Below are 8,477 nucleotides of genomic sequence, written 5' to 3'. Positions count from 1 at the left end.
GATTGTTGGATGAAAACTGATTGTAAACTGATTGTTGGATGAAAAATGATTACTGGATTAAAACTGATTGTAAATTGATTGCTGGATTAAAATGATTTTGGAAAAAAATTAAAAGACAGCGTTTTCTAAAAAAATGTCATAAAAACCTATTTATAAAAACAAGAAAAATTCCATTTACAACGTTTTCTAATAAAAATAGAATAAGAATGCACTTATTACAACACTTTTCTGAAAAACATAAGAATGCACCTATTACAGCACTTGATTGAAAAACATAAGAATGCACCTATTACCGTGCTTTTTAAAAAAAGCGCTGTAATAACGTGCAAAAGAATGCACATATTACAACGCCTTTTCAAAGAAGCGTTGTAAAACTAGTACAACAAGCATCGCGTTTTTAGAAGGGATTTACAGCGCTTTGTTATTTTAAAGAGCGCTGTTGTATCTTTTTAATGCGCTCGATACTGGAGCGCTTAATTTTTTAAAAAAACAGTGTAAATGACTTAAAGAAAATGCTGTAAAATACTATTGAAATTATTTAACAACTCATTATTTAATTCTTGTTAGAAAGATAAATTTCTCGTTTTGAGTTTTCTCTAATTCATGTCTAAGGCCGCCACGAATTACCTCTTTGTGGCTGCTTCTTCCCCTTTGTGAGGGCTTTTGGCCCTCACAAAATCCTTGTTTTCTTGTTGTTTTTCTCATTTTGAGTTTTCTCTAATTCACACGGTCAAAGTTTTTTATTTTTCTATTGGAATTACAAGTTTTCTATTTTATATAGGATTTTTTAAGATGTTGTAGAAGATCAGGAAGATGGTGGCCAGGAAGACAGTGATGAGGAACAAGATCAAGATTCGAGCTAAGCGAAAAATTGATTAAATTTAGAAAACCATAGGTGCATTTAGCCAAAGCTTAAAATGACCAATATGAGAATTATTTATTTTTATAATTATCGTACCTGTATTGTTAAACACACGTTAACATTATAATCGTTGTGTGATATTTTTTTATTGAAATCTTAAAAAAAAAAGACATTTATGCAAAGAAACTAAAATATAAAAATCTAATATTACAAACAACATGTCACTTAAATAATTAAATAAAAAAAAATTAAATGACATAAGCGAAGAACTAGACTAAACATAAAGAACTAAAAATGTATCTTAAAATTCTTTATACCGTATGAATATGATCTATAATATGCAAGATTGTTAAAAACACCATAAATACGCAAATAGTAGTATATATCTAAGGCAAATTTACCATTTGTCATCTATTAATATTTTGCTTTATCAATAACTTCCCAAAATTGTAAAGTAACGAAAAATTATTTTTAATAATTTAGTTTATACTAAATATCAATCAACTATTGAATTTTGGAACTTGCTACCTTGACAATTTTGAAGCTATTATTATTTTTAAACTAGGATACTATTGGTAACTACTCATTACTATAGTATATTTTTTAATTAAAGACAAATTGTGAGTTTGTGAAAAGTATCTACACTTCGGTTAAGGCTGACTATCAATCCATGCAATGAAAATATTGATATGAGGTCTCTAATTAGAGAGGATTTCAAACATTTTTATATAATATATTTTAATATTTGAAACACTGCATTGATATCTTAATTTTGTAATTTAAACACTATAAAATTTTATATTTATACATTATATCTAGAATAAATACCACTTTTTGTCTATATTAAAATCTAATTTCCCACAACTGTGAATATGTGACAGCAGCCGGTGCCTACGAGACGCCACCATTCATCACTAAATGTTAAAATATTAAATCTAGATGTTAGAGTTTTGTGATTTTAGGAATTTAATTTTTAAATATGAACAAGACTTCCAAAAACATTGTCACGACCCTGACTACAATTATAACTGTGAGTTTCTCTTTATTATTATAAGTTCCTCATTGCTCTATTTTTACAGTGTATTTTAATCAAGCCACTTTTTTTTAATATAATTTTGTATGAAACCATCTATAATATCTTTATACAATTTAATAATATTATAAATTACGATTACGGAAAAAAAAATTATTACGTTCAATATATTGAATATAAAAGACATATTAAAAAATATCTTATAAAATTTATAAAAAAATAAATATAAAGACAAAAATTATAATAAAATACTAATAATATTTATAAAATTTGTGGGAACATGGGTATGGCCTGTGGTGGTCTCCCTTCTAGTTCTGTGTTTGAGCCTTTTGCTTAGTTTATTTGATTGAGCAATCTTATTATCAAATATAAATTTAAATATATTTTTTTGACAAACTCAAACTCTTTGACCTATATAAATTCAATTGATTTATTAATCGGGTGAGTAATTTTATGTTGTGCAATGTAATCTTTTGTATTAGCATATTCATGCTTTGACGATGTACATCATCAATCTTATTATAATTCATTCATGCAATATTATAGTCTATGCTCTATTTTACATTTTTTAACACATTAGTTATTACATGACTATGAGATATACGCTATGCATTTAATTTTCAATAGATTTAATTATTCATTTTCAAATTTCAAATTTTTAATAAAAACTCAACAACATTTATCTCTAACTATAATTTATTTGTTTTCAAATCATAAATTCTCAAATCTGTATAAAAATCTTAAAAATTATAATCTCTCATTTTCCTTACACGACACCTATAACTAAAATATATAGATTATTGTCATACTTACTTATTATGAATAGTGAAGTAATAATATACAATGACTTGGGAACGAATAGAAATTCTCCTATATACTAGTGATGTGCTTTCTTTATTATTTTTATTATGATTTTATTCAAGTGTTGCTTCTTGGCTCTGTCGTGACTGACTTCATTAATTTTTAGTCAAACTCATAAGAAAGTTTCTAAATATCTCTGATTTTAGTCCTAAAAAATGTAACTATTCGAATTGTTGAATGGACAGCGACTGAGGATAACCGACAACATACACAATAGCTGGATTTATGATCGTTTTAAGCCAATAATATTGGAGGAATAAGTAATATGCTTTCTTTCAATATTCTCTCTTATAATAATCTTTATATTTCAATTATAGATGCTTTGTAAGAAAAATTAGAGATTAAATTTTTAAAGTTTAAATCATATGTGATTTGAAGATGAAGAAATTAGAGTTGAAGATGAATATTATTGAGTTTTTATTATTTTATTGGTTTATTAATTAATATTAAGTTTTAATTTAATGATTAAATTAATTAATATAATAAATTTTAATTTTAAACATTAAATAGTACCTAGTCAACAATAATTACACCATCATCATGTGCCACATCATCCAAAATTAATCATATCACTATTTGTTTACTAAAAAAGATTCACAAATAAATTTTTTAATATTTGTTAGAATTTACAAGAGATGTAACCCCTCAAATTTCTTTTTAATTATATTTTAGTGATATAGTGATAGATTATATTATATGTATGTTTGATGTGGTACGATATTATTGTAATTATTAATTTAGATATTTTTTTTACTTTTATAGAGAAAAATAATGAATAAAATAAAATAAAACAAAATAATAATGGAAATGTTCACTAGATAACTAATCTATATCATTAATAGGCATTAAGCAGGTGTTGCTTGCTGCTACGCACTACTTGCCTCTAACACCAAACCCTAGCCTGTTACGCCGCCACTCAAACATATTCAGTCTCAAAAAGACAACTAGAGTGCCAAACTTAGAAAAGTAAAATATTCGCATTCTTGTAGTACTAAAAGTAATTTTAGAATAAATCGATTGACACCGTTTAGTTTATTCTATGAGGTAAGTATATGTTGGCATCTATATAAATTTTCTGTTATACTATTTTTATATTAAGTTTTCATTTTATTAAAGTGATAGAAACTCTAAAAAATTATGATCGGATTATAGTCTTCTCATATTACTTTTCATCATATATCTTTAATCATCAATTTTCTTTTATTATTTCCCAATAAACCATCAATTTCTTTTTTTTAGTATAAAACACTTGGTTATTAAAATTATTATTATGCTATATTTATCAATATGCAAATTTGAGAAGCTTGAATCTAAATGATAAATAATTACATATAATTTCTTTCATGTTCATGTGAGTATGCAATTTAGAACTTGACTAATTTATATGAATATTCTACATAATTTTTCTTTATGATTTTAATTACTATATGATCATGTATATTTTATTTATATGCTTTATAATTATAATTTTATGTTATATCAAAGAGTCTAAAATTTGTTTTATGTCTAAAGCTTTTTGTTTATTTTAATTATAATTCAAAATTTTATATTGCATTCACCAGATAATAAATAAACATTATTATTTGCATTGGTATACTATCATTTATTTTAATATAAAAAATCATACCTACACGATATATATTTAACGATATATAACTCAAGTTTGTGCCAATTTGACTACTAGTGTGTTCTCCTCGCTTATTTTATACATAATTTTGAAACTCATCCTTCTTTGTTTGTGTTTGGCGTTTGCGATGGACGCAGACGAGCTACAAGCGACAAGTGATGACTAATATCGTTAGAGTATCGGAAGCCGTCTTATCTTAAATACTTTTATCATGTCTTTTTATTTTTTGAATTTCCGCTCTAATAGAGGCATCAGATTGGAATTATATTTGCATTTATTAGTAAACTTATTTACGTGTATTTCAAAATAATTTTGTTGTCAAATATTATGACTTTGAGTTGTTAATTTCGATGAATGTTTTTGGATTAATGTGACATGTTAAGTTATTACGTGATACTCTTTACCATGTAAAATATTTTGTTCTTGAAGAATTTCATCACTCAATGTCAAAATCTAAAAAAATTTAATTTGGAGTTTAGGGTGTAACAAAGGTATAAATCAAAAAAAAAAAAAATTACGAAGACTAAAATCAAAATGAAATATATTTGTAAAGACCAAAAACGTACTTAAATCTAAAAAATTTGATAGGTCACAAGTTAAACTTAGACTTTAAAATTTATTGCCAAACAATTATCGATTGACTACTACCACATGCAATGTCTATAAATATAAAAAGTCTAATATTCCAATTTCAATATCTTCATGTTAAGATAATAATACGAAGAAAATATAGAAATCTTTTTAGGAGGGAAACTTTTGCTTCAATTTTTTACAACCTTTATATATAAAGATAAATGTACCACAAATCAACCTCATTTAACCACAATTATTATTGGATGTTTGATGAAATTTTTTATTAAAAAAAAAAAGAAAAAAAACGAACTCAGCAGATAAAAGCCTTCTCTCCTCCACCTCTGCTTCGCTCAAACTAACTAATTCCTCCTTCATATCCAACTTATGTAACCCTTCTTTGGACATCTAGATTTTTTCATTCAAATTATAAATGTTCTAATTATTCCAACCCCTCATCACTTTCTTCACCCTTTTCAATTTTTATATTATAACGAAACCACCAACCCTTTACTGATATCGAATCTGACTATCTTTTACTAAAATGTGATATCCGTTAAAATCCACTAAACATTTACGATACAAATGTTATGAATTCATTGAAACTTTTCATATCCTTCTCCATTTGGATGCTACATCTTGCTTTTCTCTCCTCTTTAGAACAAATGGAATTGAAATCCCAGCACACACACCAACATCAATCTATGTTTCCCTCAATATTTTACTGTAACAAATCCCACAGGATCCTCTTACATCTGAGATCACAAGGCACATCCATGTTAACGATTTTAACCACTCTTATTTCCTGATCCAACACCCTTCCTCCATCAAAGACACTACGGGAAAAATAGGATTTTACAGCGCTTTTTATAAGCCATTTATAACGCTTTTTCAAAAAAACTAAGCGATGTAGTATCTAGCGTTGTAAAAAGGTACAACATCACTTTTTAAAATAAAAAAACGCTATAAAATAGGTAGATATATTGTGCGCTTGTTATACTCGTTTTACAGCTCTTTTTGGAAAAAACGTCGTAAAATGTGCATTCAGTAGATGCATTATTATGCACCTATGACATCGCTTTTTTGACAAAGCGCTGTCAAAGGTGCACTTAATAGATGAATTATTATACACCTATTACAACGCTTTTTGAAAAAGCGATGTAAAAGGTGCATTAAATAGATGCATTATTATGCACCTAGTACAACGCTTTTTTGAAAAAGCGTTGTAAAAGGTGCATTCAATAAATGCATTATTATGCATCTATTACAGCGCTTTTTCAAAAAAGCGTTGTAATAGGTGCATAATAATAAGCGTTGTAAAAGGTGCATTCAATAGATGCATTATTATGCACCTATTATAGAGCTTTTTTGAAAAATCGCTGTAAAAGGTGCATTCTTATTTTAGTTTTATTAAAAAATGTTGTAAATGGAATTTTTTAAAAGCACTTTTTGGTTTTATGGCATTTTTTTAGAAAGCGTTGTGTTTTAATTTTTTTTCCAAAACCATTTTCATCTAGAATCAGTTCACACAATTATTTCATAATCAGTACACAACAACAAAACTATATAACTTAACTTTATAACTTTACATATTTACACAATCAGTTCACAACATATTCATATACATATTCACATATTAACAACAGCACAGAACTATATACATATTCATATAACTAAATATTCACAACTTTTCAAATGTGCCTTATTCATATCCATATAACTATCAGAACTACACATAACAGAACTACCATATATTCATATAACTATCCCTTGCAACATGCCATTTTCCAGCAAATCAAATAATTTTCATTTCAATCACATACTGACACTAGTCTTCCTTTAATTCAATTAGATCTCCTTCAGAGTATGTTGGATTGAAATTGTCAAAGTACTGTGCGATATAAAAATTGAACATAAATAAATTAGAATCAAATATATACATAGTTTATATATGAAAATCAAATAATGAAAATACCGTACCGTTTTTATTATTTATATATATATGTAAGAAATAAATGAATATTACTTACGTGTCGTACATAGTCTTTATATCGGAGTGATTGTTGTAATTGTCGTGCAAGGGATCTATATAGTTTATAACTTAGGTCGCATTGATTGCAAATAGCATTCAATGTGCCCTACAACAACAAAAATTTGGTTGGAAATTTTGTTTACACAACTAATAAATTAAGATCTCATAAATTAAAAAAGATATAAGTAAAGAATATATAATTGCGTATTCTGAATTATATGGTGCAAGGAACAACTTATCTTTCTCTCTATTTCCTAATAGAATATCTACAACTTATTTCTTTACATTCACTGGATCGAGTTTAAACATCGAAAGCTTATGCGGAGACAATAATGAAAATCTATTTGACAATCTGCGCGTGCACACAAACTTCTCATACAAAACCTTCAATGAAAATTTCAAATTAGATTAATTACCAATAAATTAAATTAATTATCAATAAATGCAATTTAAAGTAATTTTTACCTAATGTATAAGCTGATGACAGTAGCATTCAGCTCCTTATGGTTGAGAAGTTCGTATATGTTCTCTTTTTCAAGTAGTTCTTTATACTCATCTCTGAATATAGATTTATCCATGCTTATGATGTGTAAATCGTTGTTGCTGCCCATATTCGTTTTTACTTGTATGTCAAGACATAGGTGATATCTAAAACCTCGGTGTATTTTCACGACAACTCTCAACACGTGAGTCTTTCTCACCTTGTCAACATCAAAAGCAGTCTGCAAACGAAATAAAGATATAGTTCGAGTAAAGTATTTCAATGGAAAAATTTATGAGTAACAAAAAAGTGGATCAAAAAAGTTACTTGTATATCAGTCCACAGTATATTTTTCGCATCCTTCAACGCCTTTTCTCTCCAATCGTCAATTGCGATGGGGATATTCTGACGAACAACAGCACCAATATAACTTACAAACATGGAACTATTGGGGTCAATTGGCTGACCACTCTCATTCCATCCAACCTAATAAACTCATATAGTAAGCACAAGCTTTCAAAATAGATAAAAAATAAACAACAAACAAAGTATAGTATACCTCAAATTTTATGCCACTACTCTTTGCTTTTATGACATTTTGCATGATGGTTGCACCACGTTTGACTTCATTTTCATAAGTATTAGTGTCGACAACTTCCTCATTTCGATGATCTAAAGCCTTGTTGGTATTGTAACACCCCGTTTTTCAAAGCGAGGGTGTATTTTTTTTTCAAAAGAAATTAAAATAAAACAGAGAAATAAATAAGGTAACACATTTGGATAAGTAATTAAGTCATTATAATTTTCAAGCAGCGGAAAAGCTCTCAAACCATGAATTCAAAATATTAACATAACAAAAGTAGTACAGTCTTCCAGTTTAAAAATAAACGCAACCCAAAGGAAAGACATATGTTCCCTCTGTGTCAACCTAGTCTGATCATTTTACAAAACAACTAAACACCCTGAGTGATCTCCACGCGCCCCGTGAGATCCTCCTAACGTAGCTGCAGT

The sequence above is a fragment of the Cicer arietinum genome, chromosome 2 (genome assembly GCF_000331145.2).
Source record: "Cicer arietinum cultivar CDC Frontier isolate Library 1 chromosome 2, Cicar.CDCFrontier_v2.0, whole genome shotgun sequence".
NCBI classification, from domain to species: domain Eukaryota; kingdom Viridiplantae; phylum Streptophyta; class Magnoliopsida; order Fabales; family Fabaceae; genus Cicer; species Cicer arietinum.
Note: the sequence above shows the minus strand (reverse complement) of the source record.